The sequence below is a fragment of the Bubalus bubalis genome, chromosome 14 (genome assembly GCF_019923935.1).
Source record: "Bubalus bubalis isolate 160015118507 breed Murrah chromosome 14, NDDB_SH_1, whole genome shotgun sequence".
In the NCBI taxonomy this organism is placed as follows: Eukaryota; Metazoa; Chordata; class Mammalia; order Artiodactyla; family Bovidae; genus Bubalus; species Bubalus bubalis.
In genome coordinates, this window is record NC_059170.1 from 42,517,510 (window position 1) to 42,535,766 (window position 18,257).

Sequence of the window (18,257 nt, forward strand, 5' to 3'; positions counted from 1 at the left end):
TGTATCAGAACTTTCTTCCACTTTAAAAGTGAAAGTCACTCAGTCATGTCCAACTCTTTATGACAACTTGGACAGTACAGTCCATGGAATTCTCCAGGCCAGAGTACTGGAGTGGGTAGCCTTTCCCTTCTACCAGGGATCTTCCCAACCCAGGGATCGAACCCTGGTCTCCACATTGCAGGTGGATTCTTTACCAGCTGAGCCAAAAGGGAAGCCCCTTCCTCTTTAAGGCTGAATAATATTCTATTGTATTTAATACATCACTTTTTATTTGTTTTGTTTTGTTTTGTTTTGTTTTACCCAGTGACAGAGACTTGGATTAAAATGCATGTTTTTAAATGAATGAAGAAGAATTCCTTGGACTACAGGGAGATTAAAAATGGCTGAGCACTGAAGAATTGATGCTTTTGAACTGTGGTACTGGAGAAGACTCCTGAGAGTCCCTTGGACTGCAAGGAGATCCACCCAGTCCATCCTAAAGGAAATCAGTCCTAAATATTCACTGGAAGGACTGATGCTGAAGCTGAAGCTCCAGTACTTTAGCCACCTGATGTGAAGAGCTGACTCATTAGAAAAGACCCCAATGTTGGGAAAGGTTGAAGACAGAAGGGGATGACAGAAGACCAGATGGTTGGATGGCATCACCGACTCAATGGACATGAGTTTGAGCAAGCTCCAGGAGATGGTGAAAGACAGAGAAACCTGGCATGCTGCAGTCCATGGAATCATGAAGAGTCAGACAAGACTGAGCAACTGAACAAAAAATGAAACTCAAATCTTCACGTCAACAGCTGACTTTGAACCCACATATTAAGAAACTTCAAAAAAGTATTGTTCTACATATAAAGCCCTCTTTTTAAAACTTTTGCAACTTTTGATGAGAGTTTTCCCCCTTCTTAAAAAAGAAACTCACCTTTGTTGAGTATTTACTCTCTACCAAAAGTTGCAACATTTTCCAAGTGAGAAAAGAACATGCTGTCATGGTCTGATCAGTGACACTGTTACTGCTATTCATGTGCTGCCAGGTTCCTGGCATCATGTGAACCCATGACCCAAACATACCATCTGTGGGACACCACTTCACATCCCTGACATCTTGCCACGGTGATTTTTTTTTTTTTTTTTTTTTTTACTGTTTTTACCATAACATTGTTGACTCCCAGGAATGACTTACTTGTTATGAGAATTTTCCAGTAAATGGTAATAAGATGTCATGATCTAACAAAATTAGAATATTACAACAATTTTGACAATGGAAATAAAGAAATTGTTTTTAACTTAAGGAATTATCATAATCAAATGACAGTGTCAATCTAGCACCTAAAATAGCCAGTGACTCTAAACAAAGATTAGGCAAGTAATGAACTCACGGGTGAGGACTTTCACATGTAAATTTTTTTTTTTTAAATCTTTATTGTGAATGGCACAGTGCCAATATATAATATACTTTATTGACATTCAAATCATCTGTTGTTTTCTAAAGTACTAAGGTGAAATTGCTGGGTCCCCAGTTTAAATTGAATCACCTTCATTACAACATGAATCATGTAACAATGGATATCTATGTATTATTAGTAATCTATAAAGTAAGTATTGCATGGATGTATTATAAAAACTGTATATGTTGTTATTGAAAACTTATTCAGTAGAAATTAATTTTGAAATTTAGTGAAATGTAGGTTTAGGCATTATTTCAAAATATTAAAAATTCCAAGATAAAATGTTAAACTTTTATCGTTTATCCCAAGATAGGAAAAAAATCATTTAAAAATTATAAGAATCAGAAAAAAATGAACACTATCATATAGGGGGGAAAATGAAAGACAATGATTCAATTATTGAATCAAGTTTGGAAGAAAATAAAGTATCAAGAAGTCAGGAAAAGGCATCAGAGTTACGTTTTGGGGCCAGTTCTAACCCAGGTCCTTTACCTGTAGAGCAGGGCGTATGTACATTTTTCTTCTATTTCCTGCCAGAGAAGCTGATGAATTTCTAGAAAAATCAGAGGAGAAAGATTCAAGCAAATGTACTTTCTGCCAAATGAAGTGCTGGCTGTGGGATCCAGATATCCAACAAAGGAATACTCCACTCTTATTGGAAGTGTCCTATCTCAGGAGGAATTACTGTCATTTCAAAAGACAGCATGGCAGGGATGACCCTGCCAGAAAGGCATCGCTCACGACTAACTCCAAGAGATGGGAAAAAGTTGCTTCAACTCGATTTCTTCATTACCTTCAAAGGATTTAAATAAATAGTTTGTCTATTTTGCAAATGGTGGGGTAAGGGAAATAATTGAAGAATATGAAGATGGGCAAAGACTGACACAGCCAGATGCAGCTGGAAGGGCATCTTAAGATCACCCTGGATGTTGGAGATGCTCCAGTTTGGGGCTGCCCACAACACCCAGTCACGAGATGTGGGCAGGGCTTAACCCGAGGCACTCTGGACCTCTGTGGCCTCCAGTGGAGCCCTTCCAGCAGCTAGAGCCACAAGCCCCACTGTGATGGAGGCTGAGGAGAGCATCTCACAGAACCCCGCTAGACGTTCCCATATCACAACCTGATCTGATGGAGCCTGAGACGGAGCTAGAGTGAAAGTTAACAGCTGGGATTTTTATGAAGAGGCTGGATTTTCCTTAGAGGGAACAGAGACCAGAGAAGAAACAAATACATTTTAGCTAGTCAGCCAATTCACAGCTATGGGATCTCTATCAAGGGTCTTCCCTGATGGCTCTGTGGTAAAACAAATCTGCCTGCCAATGCAGAAGACACTGCAGGTTCAATGCCTAGGGTGGGAGGATCCCCTGGAGAAGAAAATGGCAACCTACTCCAGTATTTTTGCCTGGAGAATCCCATGGGCAGAGAAGCCTGGCAGGCTACAGTTCACAGGATTGCAAAAGAGTCAGACACAATTCAGAGTTTAAACAACAACAACAAACTCTATTAAAAGTAATTTCAGACATCAGACCAGTGTGGGCAAGGAGGCTTAGGAGAAAGAGGGAAAAGAAATGGTAACAGACATACTTACCTCCTGAGTCATAAAAATGTTCTAACAAGGAACTAGCTTGGATGGCCTGACAGTACAGATATTTTAAACAGGACTGTTAGATGTCAGTGGTTATCCCTGAGGATTTTCTGAGAAACACAATTGCTTTGGAGTACCTTCTTTTCTGTTAAAATACACATACCCATGAAGACCTCAAAATTTAAAGAATGAAGGTCAACATAATGTATTAAGAGCAGATCCGCTCTCTGAGCTTAACCCTCGAGATCACCACCCTGAGCCGTTTCAAGTATTTGCTCCCACAATGTTTTCCACAATATCCCTGTATAACAATTATTTCATAAAACAATAATTTAATAAAAGGGGATGTTTCTTGACTATAGAGTTATTTATTCATTTCATAAAATATCTAGCATAGTTTCCCATTTTAGGTTATTCAGATACATCATTTTGCTTTTAGCACACATCTAGCATATAAAATGGAGAGGGCAATAGCACCCCACTCCAGTACTCTTGCCTGGAAAATCCCATGGGTGGAGGAGCCTGGTAGGCTTCAGTCCATGAGGTCTCAAAGAGTCGGACACGACTGAGCGACTTCACTTTCACTTTTCACTTTCATGCGTTGGAGAAGGAAATGGCAACCCACTCCAGTGTTCTTGCCTGGAGAATCCCAAGAACGGTGGAGCCTGGTGGGCTGCCATCTATGCGGTCGCGCAGAATCGGACACGACTGAAGTGACTTAGCAGCAGCAGCATATAAAAGATAGTTTATTTCAACAGTCCTCCTTGGAAAGACATTTCTGGTGTTTGGAACTTTGCTATTTCAGATAAAGCCACAGTGACCATCCCTGAATGTGTCTTTGCAAAATTGTATGTTTTTCTATGGAGTGAACACACAGAAATAGACTTACTTAGTAAAAGGATACACTCATTTAAATTTTAGTGGTTAATGTCTCAAAAAGTTTGCACCAACTTTTATCGTCTAGCCAGCTGTACTCGAGGCTACTGGAAAAACAGTCACTTTAGATGGAGTTTAGGAAGGTGACTGGTCTTCTGGAAGCCTGAGTCTTTTCTTAGTTATACGTGAAAAGTATAACTTAGTATAGTTATACTTGACACTTGGGGAGCAGGTGGCCTTCCAGACAACCTGTGTGCATCTTGTAATCAGCCCATTTCTAATTCCATTAAGTGCCCTCAGTCATGAGTGTTGTCCAAGTCTGGGTGATAAATGTTCTCAGAAACTCCAAACACCCAATCCAGGGGTCAGGGTGCAGAACATTCCTGACAGGCCTGAGTCCAGGGCCCCTGCAGGCCCATCAGACATGGTTAGAGGATAGACCGGGTCAGGCTACCTGGCATTGACCTACTCTCTCTTCACCTCAGTTCCTGCATCTACAAAATGGGGTTGGTAATCCTATCTCCTGCTTGGTTATCAGGAGGATGAAAATGAGCCTGGAATATTTGAAGTACTCAGAGTGTAGCACGTAGGAAGCGCAGTAACCAAATAAGCTGTCATCACTTCTCCATAGTCTCCACTAACTATTGCGGCTGATGTTCACAGAAAAACAATAACAACAAAAAATACTTCTGTTTATAACTCGGTTCCACCTGCCAGACCATTCATGCTGGGAGATCGGCTTTGCAGGTATGGGTCCCAGGCTATCCCAATGATATCGTGCCATGATCAAATGCACCTTTGATTTCTGCTTCTCTTGCCTGGAATCACTCTTCTCTCTCCTCTTGGCAACACTGCCCTCTGCCCTGCAGCTCATCACTACACCCTGATCACTTTCTCCTTAAACTTCCCTTCGAGCTACATTTCACAGGGCGGAGGAAGAGTGTGTACACGACCCCTAGATCCACAGTGTGAAGCTGCAATAGGGCAGTGCTGGGGTGAGGAAGGTTCTGGACGGTGGTTCCACTTGCAGCCCCTCGATCAGGCCTCCAAACCAAAGGTGCCCGGGTTGCAAGGATATGGACAGTCTTAGGCCCAGACAAATTGTCTCCTGAAGTCTTTCTAGAAATTTGATGGCTTTCATAATAAACTCTACTGCTTCATAACAAAGGGGAAAACCTGGCTTCCGGGTGAGGGTCTGGAATATTTATTTCCTAAATACAAATTGCAGGGGCGAATGCTTCTCTTGACCATCCTCCCCTCACTTGTGCAGCCGCTAAGCCAGCTCTGTCTCCTTTGTTTGGTATTCAAAGCACAAGAATAGTGGCCGTGAATATCAGCTAAGAAGAACGCCCGGATTCTCGGTGGAATATCTTAACCCCAGGACGTGGCCCACGCCGGGTGGTCAGGCTGTTTGCTTACTGGGTTGGGCTGGGGATTGGAAAGCGAGGGCTAAAACAGCCCAGATTAGAGGGATTGAAAATATTTCACATGTGGTACAAGCACAGAAAAATTACCATTTTCCTCATACACCTTGTCCCTTTGGTCAAGTGGGGTTAGGAAGCAGGACATAGGGAAATATTGCTTTGATGCATAGATTCAGAATTACTCGCAGCCCGCCTGGCTGCATGGCACAGTGTCTCGTCCCCTCTTTCTGCCGGAGGTGGGGCTATTCCCTTAGACCCGCTGTCCCTTCTGGGTTTTATTTTATTTACCAAGATTTAGATACGTACATACATACATATACTATACATAGAAAAATGGACAGATAGGTAGACAGGTAGATAGATGGACAAGTAGATAGGTAAATGGGTAGACAGATCAATAAATAGATAGGCAGATAGATAGATACAAACATACATAGGCCAGTATATAGATAGATAGAAAGGTGGATGGATAAATGGGTAGACAGACGAAGAGATAAAGTAGAAACATTTTAAGTTTTTTTTTAATCTCTATTTACAAGAACAACATATCCTTTATTTCTGCAAAGTTCAGAATGGGCAGAGGGTATTTCATACTTAAAAGGGAAAATGCAGCTGGGAAACCCGTGTACAGAAAAGTAACTATTGGTCATGACATGTAGGGCTAATTTTTTAAAGTCTAGGAAGCTGATGAGAAAATGAAGCAAATGCATGGAGTGAATTTAAAGTTTGGAGATTCTAGGTACCAGGCAGCCGTGGTTCCCAGGGCCGCCCCAGGCCTGTATCCGTGCAAGTTCCCTCTTCCGTCTGCCTGCACCTGGACCAAGCCGAGTGCCCGCGTCCGCCTCCAGGAATGGCCAGGTGACAGCACAGGTCTGGTGAAAGGGGCCCATCTGGGGCTTGGCCCGGGCTGACTGCTTTGGAGATGGGAACCCGTGGCGCTGGAGCTGGACGACTTCCACAGTGTCCAGACCTCCAGGCTGGTGGGTAGCATCGGCTTGCTTCCCCGATGGCAGTTCAGCACGGGTCAGCTTCTCGCTAGGAGAACAAAGTCCCACTGAGCCCAGGGTCCCAGCTGCAGGATACTACTGTGTAAACACAGAGCAGACAACCAGGACGGCCAAACGTTAGGGTCCCCGTGTGGTGCTTTGTTAGGAAGGAGACAAGGCCACAGGCTGCTTTCCACTGCTCCCTGTACCCTCTCCCTTCTCTCTCTTGTTCCAGTGTTGGAACATCCTTCAGCAGCACAAACCTTTGGCTGTTTTGCCTTTTTGCTTCCCAAGCAGGGCCTCCCATCATAGCCCAAACAAGCTAAGTGCCTTCAGTGGATTGGCCTCAGCAGAGGTGGCCCTGCCCCTCCTGCGGGGTCCCTGTAAGATGTTTCCTGGTTCACCCCCACGACCTGGACTTGCTTGAAGTCAAGAGAGGGGGAGGAGAACCTGGGGGGTGGGGCGGGCTGTCTCCCCATCCTTCCAATCGCCAAGCCCATGCCTGACGTTCGCCGCCTCTCTGAGGGGCCTGGTTAATAGAAACTCAGAATGCAGGTTCATACCCCTACTCTTAGGTGTTCAAGGGTGCTCTTGGGGACGCGGATGGCATCGATCACTGTCCACGGCTCTTCGAGAAGCTGCCGTGATGGACTGGCCGGCAGAGCCCCTCCGCCGCCCGCCTGCTGCAATTCAATTAGTTGTGGTCGGAGGGAGGCATTAGTATTCATATACCAGTGATTGTTCCCAAAGTAAACAGAGCACGATGAGGTCTCTGATCCCCCCCAGCGCCTTTAGCCGGGACACAAAAGGAAGAAAGCTCTGAGACACCGGGGTGGGACATTTGGTCTGAATTTTGATCTCTGTTGAAAGCTTCCCCACCAGAGCTCGCTGCTTTCTTTCTTTCCTTCTCTCTTTTTTTTTCCCTCCATGACCCTACAGACAAGTGTCCTGTGTGCACACGCAAACCCAGCCGGGCTATTTTAGTCCTTTATGGTCAAGAGAGCCAGGAAGTCCCTTTCCACCCTAGATATCCCACCCCCCACCCCCAGCCCCTCCTCCCAATGAACAGTGCCTCACAAAATTTGGAGTGTGGACCCTTTAAATGGTGTGAATGGTCCTGTTAGACTATCACAGACCAATAACTTCCCAGTTAGCAGTAAATAACCCCAGCAGGAATAAAGGGTGACATTTGTGTTTTGTAAAGTGCTAACCAAATTAACCGTGGCCTGGCGAGCCCCCATCTGTTTATCAGTTTTGCCGGGCGCGAGTGAGCCCAAGATAAATGCCAGTTTTCCCTGGATAAATTTTACTACCATGCCGAAACTGCCAAAGCACACAGGAGAAGTCAAAGCAGGGCTGTGTTCTCATTGACAGAAAAGTCCATTTTGCAGGATGCACTCAGGCAGGAGCTTGGACTCCTCCTGTCGGCTCCCAGCTCCAGTTCTGCATGTTTATAATAGGGCTGTTTTCTCTGGCTGGGGAGGCAGCCAAGTCAGTGAGCTGAAAGTTCAGTTCAGCAGGCTCTCCTTGAGAGCCTGCTGTCGGGAGTGATGAGGCTGGCCGGAGTGTGCCAGCTGTAAGGGGCCAGAATCAGGACCACTGCCCCCCCTCCAATTCCTACCCCCTGATGCCATCAGCCGTCTGTTTTGTGGGAGGAGTGCTCATCCAGGCTCAGACAATTGGCTGAAGAATAGGGGTAATCTGGAAATTCAAGGCACTGATGTTCACCTTTGCTGCTGGTGAATTTCACCACCCGTTCAGCCCAGGGACGCCTATAGACACAGCATCCTGGTTCCTCTGTTGGCCTCGGGAGGCCTCAGAGCCATCAGCCAGTGCTGGGGAAACCTGGCTGTGAATAAGAATCACCAGGAAACCTTTTAGAAACATAGATTTCCAGGCCCACCTCAGACCTATAGGATCAGAATCTTGGGGTCAGGGGCCTTGTCATTTGTAGTTCACAACACAAATTGGGGATTTGTGCTAATGCCCCCTCGCCCTTAAGGGAAAGACTCCCAGGTGCTGGGAGTGTCTTTTGCTGATGGTCTTTGTGTAAGTCCTGTTGAGCATGGGTCAACTGCCCAGAGACATTAAGAGCCCAGTTCATGTCCCTTTTGGGTATGGCATCCAATGGCCACTGACGCTCCTTTTCTAAGACCAGGCATCTAGGTGGCCCACAGGACTATTCAAGGAGGCTCTGTACTTCAGAATGTCCTGCAGGGTCCACTGGGACATACTTCCTCGGGTCCTGACCCAAAGCTTGTCCTCAACATCCTGTACACCGATCTCCACCTCAGGGAGGGGATCTGTCTACAAGGCTTGGGGAATGAGTCTGGAGACCACTATTCCCCAAAACTCATCCCAACAAGACACTCTGCCCAGCATGGCCAAGACATTGGCATTCAGTCTCAGCCTCAATGTGGTCATGCTAGAAATGGGGAACCCCTCAGGTCTCAGCCTGGGCCCTCTGAATAGCCCCAGAGGTGGCACTTTAAGTCACTTAATTCTCTTGCTTTCCATAGAAAATTGAAGCTTTCTGGGGTCCTACTACTGGTTGTGTTATTAAAGATGGGTGGCAGGGCTCAATCCACAGGCACACCTCGTGCTATTATGCTTGGCTTTCTGGCACTTCACAGATCCTGAGTTTTTAACAAGTGGAAGTCTTGTGGTAATGCTGCATTGTCAGATGGGAGTACTTTTTAGTAATCAAGTATTTTTAAATTCAGGCATGTGCATTGTTTTTTAGACATAATGTATTGCACACTTAATAGATGACAGTCTAGTGTGACCGTAATCCTATAACAGAGAGTGTGTGTATAAACCTGTGCCCTTTGTGACTGGCTTCACTGCAAGGTGGGTCTGGAAGCAAGCCTACAGTATGGCAGAGATCTGCCTGTATGTGGCCTCGGTTTTTCTCTATGAAGACGTGGGCATGATAGCAGGCATTTTGAAAACTTGGAGGAGGAACAGGTATCTCCTAGAATTCTCCTGACTCCACCCACAGTAGCCCACAGACCGGAGGAATGTGGGTGAATGAGAAGGAAGGAGTGTCTCCAAGGCTGGGTCAGAAGCCACATCTTGACTCTGAGATCTTGTCCCCATGTTCTCTGAAACTCATCCCTTCTATCAGCTGGAGGCTGGAAACCTCCTCTCTTTGCACTGGGCGGGACTTAGTGCCTCATTTCTAGTAAGCAGGATGGGGCAGAAGGGCTGCTGTGCACTGTCTAAAGTCATCAGAAAAGGTGGGCCAGCTTCCACTTGAAGCCTTGAGCCATCCCCCCACCTCCCAGAGAAGAGATGTAAAGGGAGACCATGCTGAGCCAGAGGCAGAGGCCTGGGACCACGGAGTCACAGATCTTCCCATGGGCCGACTCCAGTCCCAGCCTCTGTCCGATTGTTCCCACAGGGAAGACTCCAGTGAGAACCACCCAGCTGAGTCATCAGCCTGCGGAACTATGCAGTGTTATAGGAAGTTTAGGGTCGTTGCTACACAGTCGGTCAGTTCAGTTGCTCAGTCATGTCTGACTCTGTGCCACCCCATGGACTGCAGCATGCCAGGCTTCCCTGTCCATCACCAATTCCCAGAGCTTGCTCAAACACATGTCCATCAAGTCGGTGATGCCATCCAACCATCTCATACTCTGTCGTCCCCTTCTCTTCCCGCCTTCAATCTTTCCCAGCATCAAGGTCTTTTCAGATGAGTCAGTTCTTTGCATCAGGTGGCCAAAGTATTGGAGAATCAGCTTCAGCATCAGCCCTTCCAATGAATATTTAGGACTGATCTCCTTCAGAATGGACTGGTTGGATCTCCTTGCAGTCCAAGGGACTCTGAAGAGTCTTCTCCAACAGTACAGTTCAAAAGCATTAATTCTTCAGTGCTCAGCTTTCTTTATAGTCCAAGTCTCACATCCACACATGACTACTGGAAAAACCATAGCTTTGACTAGATGGACCTTTGTTGACAAAATAATGTCTCTGCTTTTTAATATGCTGTCTAGGTTGGTCATAGCTTAAATACAGTAAGTTCCCTACATACAAATTCTGTTCTGAGAGCATATTCGTAAGTCCAATTCACTTATAAGTTCAACAAAGTCAGCCTTGCTACCCAGCTAACACAATTGATTACATAGTACTGTACTGTAATAGGTTTATGATACTTTTCACACAAATAACACATTAAAAAGCACAAAAAAATAAAGAAAACATTTTTAGTCTTATAGCACAGAACCTTGAAAAGGACAGTAGAGCAACACAACAGCTGGTATACAGGAGCTGGCACCGAGTGAACAAGTAAGAAGAGTTACTGACCGCACCACTGCTTTTGTGCTCACTTCCAAACATCCTGGCCTTGAAATAAAGCTAATGCACTACTGTGCTCTATACAGTACCGTACAGGAAAGGACACAAATACACAACCACTTGTAGGGCATGCATGCCTGTGACAGTGTATGCCAGACACATGAACTAATTTATGTGATTGGACATGTGAGCACATGTTCACATCTTTGAAAATTCCCAACTTGAAGGTCTGTATGTAGAGGACTTTCTGTAGTAGAAGACTTTCTGGGTGAATGAGAGATCTTATTGCAGAGCCTCTCCTTCATTCATAACACAGATACCAAACTGATAAATATCAGTCATTTAGAAGGACGTAAACTGGGAATTCACTCCATTATTCTTGCCTGGAAAATTCCATGGACAGAGGAGCCTGGTGGGCTACAAGCCCATGCGGTGGCAAAGAGTCAGCCATGACTGAGGGACTGAGCACAGCACAGACTAGTTCTTAAGCCACCCAAATGAAATGAATCTGGTGGTGTTAGTGGGATTTGCCCCTCAGGCCCCTGAGACTGAGCAGCAAGCTCTTGACCTTCACCTACACACACCTCAATGACCAACCTCATCTGCCAGAGGAGGTACAGTAACTCACGCTGGCATGGATCTGAGGTTGAAGAGAGCCTTACAGATGTAGTGGGACAGACCTCGTATCACTTCTTAATGTGCCTCTGGCTGAGACAGGACGTTTGTAACCTGTAATTCACTGAGATCCTGAAAATGTGCAAAAAGTAACTCAATCAGATCATGTTATCTTTTGCCTTAAGGGGTACGTGAGAATAATTAATGATTTGACACTTCTTTTAAGGAGATGTGGAAATGCATTTGCTTATTCCATCCATAAATGCCTTTGGGGTGCTGACCATATGTTGGGGAGCAGGAAAGCAGTTGAATTAGTTGAGTATCTGGCCCCACCTCCGGGATCACACCTTGTTCTGGAGAACAGAACTGTGTAAATAAACAGCTATCCCACCTTGACAGATGCTCTCATAGAAGCCAGGTGTGTCCCAGGGCAGGAGGGAGAGAGTGATTGGTTAGCCTAGGATGGTCAGGAAGGGCCATGAACACATAGTGTCTCAGATGAGACTTAAAGGATGAGAAGCCCCATCCAAGGAGACGAAGGTCAAAGACACGGGAAGTCAAGGGCAGAAAGACCCACAGGCTGAGGGATTCAGCTGGTGCAAAGGAAGGGCCCTGAGTTGCTGTCCTTGGAGTCCAGCCATGACAGATGAAGAGCTTAGATGTTCCTCCTAGAGCTAGTGAAGAGGACCTGGTGTGTATTTCAGAAAGACAACCATGGTGGTATAGCAGGGACATGGAGCGGAAGTGAGGACATGGATGGCCTCACAGGGACCTGGGGTGGGGTGATGCTGGACTCAACCCGGAGGGGATGGCTGAAGGGCCCCTGAGATGCTTCTGAGACGTGACGTTTGCAAATTGTTGATGAGGAAAGAGCCCAACCTGGGCAATTTGTGCCCAATGCAAAAACTGAGGAAGGTAACACTGGGCAGAGATTGTGGGGACGTCAGGCATGGGTGAAGAGCAGGAGTTTCATTCACACATTTGATCTTCAGAGACCCAGACTGTTCTTCGGGAAACACTCAAATGTTCTAACATCTTCACTGTGAACTGGGTAAACATCAGAACCGGCCAAGGATTTCTCAGAAAACCAGGTGCCGAATTTTACTGATTGTAAAAGCTGTGGAATAAGAAAAGATTTGGGGAAACATTCACTTAAAATGACATCTGGGTGTGTGTGTGTGCACACAGACACATACACACATTGAAAATTGAAAAGAGAAGTTGAAAAACAAAGAAAGATGTAAAAAAAGAAATGGAGTTTTAGAAACACTTACTTCAATCCCTTCGCTCAATCCACCCTTTGATGTAGGGGAGAAATCAGTCCTGTTTTGGGGTGGAGACTTGTTCAAGGACAGAAAGCAATTATACTAACCAGAAGGACCCCCATCAGTCAACCCTGAGGAGTTTCTATCCTGACAGGACCTTTTATTTCATAAGGTATGTGGAACTTTATGACTTGTTCAAACTTCATGACTTGTTCATATTTATTGACAAATATGACTGATTATTGCTTCTGACAGATTCTATGTCAATTATTTTGGCAGAAGGTGGAAGTAACTCTAGAATAAGGTCAAAACAGACTTTGTTTCGATCATGATCTCAATACAATTGTACAACAGAAACTGTTTTCACACATTTTTCCTTCTTAGTGTTTGAAAATAGTAGGATCTTCAAACCTAAAGATTTAGAATTCGCTCAATAAAATTAATACCATGTGTCAAGTGAATTTAGATTCATTTCAGTCAAATTGTGTTTGACCTTTGCTCTAGGCAGTCAGGGTCCAGGCAGGCACACCCTACTATGTACAAAGTGTGGGAAGGTGCTGGTACCACAGGGCGGGGTACAGTGGGAACTGTCACAGACCCTGGGCCCAGCGGACAGGGAGGAAACCATTATCAGAACCCTAAGGTTGTATCACCCACTGATGGGTGCTGAAGCCCTCAGTCGAGGGACACAGACATCCCATGGCAACACAGTGGGTACAGCCAGGACTAGGCAGATCACCTCCCCAATCTGACCTTCTCTCACCCTCCAGTCTCTTCCTGGTGATCCCATAGACTGAGGCCAGCTAGAAGTCAGGGGAGAGAGAGCAGACAGCATAGTTGACAAGGACCAGACTCCCAAACTGAGCAGGATGGAGAAAGGTGAGTATTCCGTGTAGAAGCAAAATAAAATGTCCAGCCTAACTTTATTTCTTAAAAGAACTGATTGCATGTACTTGGCTGTGAATATCATGTGCAAATACAAGCCCTATAGACATTTCACCCAATCTCTCATAAGTTGAGGCTTCCCTGGTGGCTCAGAAGGTAAAGAATCTGCTTGCATTGCAGGAGACCCAGGTTTACTCCCTGGGGTAGGGAAGATACCCTGGAGTAAGAAATGGCAACTCATTCCAGGATTCTTGCCCAGAGAATTTCATAGACAGAGGCACCTGGCAGGCTACAGTTCACGGGATCACTGAACTCCAGTCCATGGGGCTGCAAAGAGTTAGACACGACTGAGTGACTGAACTGAACTGGGCGACTAACAATTTCTTCTTTTCTTATAAGTAGGGTTCACCATCATGGCACTGCTGACTGGGGACCGAGCTGTTGGGTACTCTGGATAGCAGATGCCAAGAAATTAAAGGAGCAAGTGATTTATTGTGAGGAATACCTATGAATCGGGCTTCCCTCGTGTCTCAGAGAGTTAAAAAATCCACCTGCAATACAGGAGGGTTTGATCCCCGGGTTGGGGAGATCCCCTGGAGAAGGGAATGGCTACCCAGCCCAGTATTCCTGCCTGGAGAACTCCATGGACCAAGGAGCCTAGCCGGCTACAGTTCATGGAGTCTCAAAGAGTCAGATACGACTGAGCATCTAACACACACACACACACACACACACACACACACACACACACCTATGAACAGCAAAGAGAAGAAGGAGTGAACAGCTAGAGCCTTCAGACAGGAATGCAGATCTGACACCTGTGAATTGGGAGGGGTGGGATAAAAGAGGCTGAGATTGCCTCTCTCAGTCCACATAGGAACTCTGGCACAAAGACTCCCCACAGAGTGGTCCCTGCTGGGAGGAAATGGCCCAGCCCTGACCCACTGCTTGGTCACTCTCTGCCTCCCCCAGCCCACCGTGGGATGGATGGAGAGGGAGGGAACCCTGGAGGACATCAGTCAACTGCATTCCCCAAGGCAGCATGATCAGTCCTCTCTGGAGGGGGCTCTGAATGGCACATCTCTACATCTGCCCCAGACACCGACTGTCACCTCAGGAGGAGGAGGAGGCCGTGACACAGGGGACATTCTGGATGGACAGCCGTCAGTTCTCGGGGCAGTACCACTGCGTGCGTGTGCAAAGTCACTCAGTCATGTTCAACTCTTTGCAACCCCATGGACTGTAGTCTATCAGGCTCCTCTTTCCATGGGATTCTCCAGGCAAGAATACTGGAGTGGGTGACTATGCCCTCCTCCAGGGGATCTTCCCAACCCAGGGATCAAACCCACGTCTCTTAAATCTCCTGCCTTGGCAGGTGGGTTATTTACCATACCACTGTGGTAGGGATAAAATCCTGCCAGGTGAGGTAGATAACTTGACTGGAGACCAAATTAGCCATTAAAACCAGAACTCAGAGACATGGTGATGCTGGAGAGGGTGCACACTCAGACTGAGTAAACCGAGGGTGAGCACGGGTCCCTGAACTGCTGACTTGGTCAGCGACACCGTCCTTGGGCCAGCCAGGATGCAGAGGATCAGAGCTCTGTCCTTCCCTGCAAAGCATCCAAAGCCCAGACCACCCCCAGCCAATGCCATGGGAAGGACCAGGAATGCTCTGATAGGAGGCAATCTCTGATTCAGCTGAATATCTACCTGAAATGCAATTGTGTTCCAGGGGGAAATACTAATACCCTCTTACAGATAAGATTAAATTCCCTTGTCCTCTCCTTAGGACTGGAGATTGTCAACTTCCTAGAAGACCCCAGAACAAGCTTTTGAAGAAACAAATCTAAGACTCAGATGCACTGTGGAGTGAGAGAACCCTGCCCTGACTGTCAGTAGCCTCTCAGAATGCGGAAGTCAGCGTCTACACTGAGAGGTTCTGGAGGACTGGGTGGAGGTTATGATGTAATAGCTTTGGATTGGTGAGCCCCGTGAGACGGATGGTTTTGAAGGAAATCTCAGTGAGTGAGCTGCAGTTTCGATAAGTAAACCCTTTCAGTTGATTCACATTTCTGAGGATTAGGTTTTCTTGGAGGAAGTGGGTACGTTATTTTTACTTGGTCCGTAACTCGGGTGGGGAAATGGGAACTGACGCTGCCCTAAGATTCTACCTGGGAACTACACTGGCTTCGATTCTTCCTACCCAAAGGGGTGGAGCATTGTGAGAAGGAACTTGTAAGTAGGAAAATAAAGAGACACATTTCCTTTTGCATTTCTAGTAATTTTTTGTACTCAACACAGTATTAGTACTAACTGAAGTCCATACTTCATTGGGTCATTTTACCCCATGTCCTTTCCACCCAGGACTCTACATCACATTCACTCTTGTCATCTCAGCCTCCTCTTGATTGTGACAGTTTCTCAGATGTTCCTAGTTTCGGATATCTAGACGCTATGAGAAGTGCTCTTTAGGCATTTTGTAAAATGTCCCTCACTGGAATTTGTCTAATGGTTTACTTAAAGTGAGACTGGGGATCTGAGTTTCGGGGAAGAATACCTCAGACATCAAGTGCAATCCCATTGTATCAAGGCCACAAAACATCCAGAGGCCATCACTGTCCTTGTTAACTTTGATCACCTGGCTGCCATGGTGTATGATCAGGCCACTCAAGGTGGTTGTGGTCTTGCTCTCTGTCCATCCCCTGCCTGACCAGCACCTGATTCAGCTGCACCCTATGAGCAGGACTGACTTTCCTATGTGCTTGCCCCAGGTCCCAGCTAGTGATGGTTCTTATCAAAGAGGCAGTGAGAGACATCCCTGGTAACTAATGAGCTTACTTGACATCAGTGCCTCATAACTGGTACTCTCCCCACCTCCAAACTGGGAGTGAAGACTGCTACCAGGTCCCGTCCACTGTCTGCTGCACACAGTAGGGCATCACTCCAGGACCCTGTTTCAGACATGTAGGTGCCCCCATCCATTACACCACTGATGTCTGTCAGCTAACTTCCAGGCTCTTTCTTCTGTCTTGAAGCTGGGCAAGCACAAGTCTTGTAGACCTCTGGGTACAGCCCACAAGAGATAACAGTCATTTTCCTCCACGAAAAAGTTACTCTTTTCTTCTCTTGCCACCCTGTGTTCTATGAAAGGCAATCACTGGGTGCAGCTTACACATAAAGAGTGAGGGTTATGTCCTACTTCTCTGAAAGCAGAATATCTATATAAACTATTTGCAATTTTTCTGCATGGGAGATTTCTCTATGCTACCCCACTTATTGACTTATTTAAATATGTATATTTTAAAATTTATTTATATTGAAGTATAGTTGATTACAATATTACATATGTTTCAGGTGAACAGCCTAGTAATTCAGTATTTTTACCCATAATATTCCATTAACAGTTATCACAAGATAATGGCTATATTTTCCTGTGCTGTACATTTTATCCTTGTTCCTTATCTATTTTATACATAGTAATCCCATACCTCTAATTTGCTCCTCACCTCTTCCCTCTCCCCACTAGTAGCCATTGGTCTGTCTTCCATATCCGTGAGCCGGTTTCTGTTTTATTGTATACATTCAGTTCAGTTTCAGTTCAGTCGCTCAGTTGTGTCCGACTCTTTGTGACCCCATGAATCGCAGCACACCAGGCCTCCCTGTCCATCACCAACTCCCGGAGTTATTAGTTTGTCTTTTGTGGCTCCCTATGCGTTTTAAGATAATTGGTTCTATTCAAAAATATCATGGATATTTGGATGAGGATTGCATTAAATCTGTAGTTTGCTTTGAGTTGTATGATCATTTTAATGGTATTAATTCATCCAGTCCAAAGGCATGGGTTTCTTTCCCTTTTTTTGTATCATCCTCAACTTCATCAGTGTTTTCAGAGTATTGGGCTTTCACATCCTTGGTTAAGTTTATTCCTAGGTATTTTATTCTTTAAGATGTGATTTTACTTTATTTTAATTTAATTTTTTTGGCCACATCATGCGGAATGCGGGATCTTTGTTCCCCAATCAGGCATCAAACCCATGCCTCCTGCAATGGAGGTGCAGAGTCTTAACCACTGGACCACCAGGGAAGTCCTTGGATGTGATTTTAAGTGGGATTGCTTCTTTACTTTCTCTTTCCAATAGTTCATTATTAGTGTATAGAACACAACAGATTTCCATATATTAATCTTGTATCCTGTAACTTTGATGAATTCTAATAGTTTTGGGGATGGAGACTTTAGGGCTTTCTGTGTAAAGTATAATATCATGCCAGCTGCAAATAGTTGACAGCTTTACTTCTTCCCTTCCAATCTGGAAGCTTTTTATTCATTTATTTAATTTTGGAATGGCTGTGGCTAGAACTCCCAGTACTATTTTAAGTATGTTTATACAAATATAGTCTCATAGATATTTGTTGTATATTTTGGGTTATCAGTTCAGTTCAGTCACTCAGTCATGTCCAACTCTTTGTGACCCCATGGACTGCAGCACACCAGGCCTCCCCATCCATCACCAACTCCCAGAGTTTACTCAAACTCATGTCCATTGAGCTGGTGACACCATCCAACCATCTCATCCTCTGTTGTTCCCTTCTCCTCTCGCCTTCAGTCTTTCCCAGCATCAGGGTGTTTCCCAATGAGTCAGTTCTTCGCATCAGGTGGCCAAAGTATTGGAGTTTCGGCTTTAACATCAGTCCTTCCAATAAATATTCTGGACTGATTTCCTTTAGGATGGACTGGTTGAATCTCCTTGCTGTCCAAGGGACTCTCAAGAGTCTTTACCAACACCACATTTCAAAAGCATCAGTTCTTCAGCACTCAGCTTTCTTTATAGTCCAAGTCTCACACCCATACATGACTACTAGAAAAACCATAGTTTTGACTAGAC